Source organism: Triticum aestivum, chromosome 3B (genome assembly GCF_018294505.1).
Source record: "Triticum aestivum cultivar Chinese Spring chromosome 3B, IWGSC CS RefSeq v2.1, whole genome shotgun sequence".
NCBI lineage: Eukaryota > Viridiplantae > Streptophyta > Magnoliopsida > Poales > Poaceae > Triticum > Triticum aestivum.
Genome location: NC_057801.1, coordinates 356,119,886 through 356,120,356, shown reverse-complemented (window position 1 = coordinate 356,120,356; position 471 = coordinate 356,119,886).

The following is a 471-nucleotide window of genomic DNA, read 5'->3' as shown; positions in this document are numbered from 1 at the left end:
TCCTTTTAAATCTCTTTCCTTTTACCTCCTTTCTTTCCAATATCTCACGTTATTTCCTTCCGAACTCTACCAATTAAGTCTTGGCGGATGAGAGCTTGCCAAAACCGAATCTGGTAGTATTAGTACTCCTCACAGTTTCCAAAAAAGAAAATCAATCCCAACAAGGCAACAATCCTTTAGATCGTCCGGTCTCTTTTTATTCTGATTCTTTCCAAAGTCAAACAACACACGTGGGAAGGATCACGTCCCAGATCCCAACAGATCTGCCCTTTCCTTTCTTTGCCTTCAACGATTAGGAATCTTTCCAAGAACTACACTGCTATATTTATTTCTCAAATCTGCACAAGATTACCACATGATGCCTTTACTTGGAAACGAAATCTACTTTTTACTCCAACGTTGGCAGAGGATGGGGTGTCGACCTGTTGGCTAAGCAGCTGAGGTTGCTGCCAGCCCACCCGAGTTCAAGTC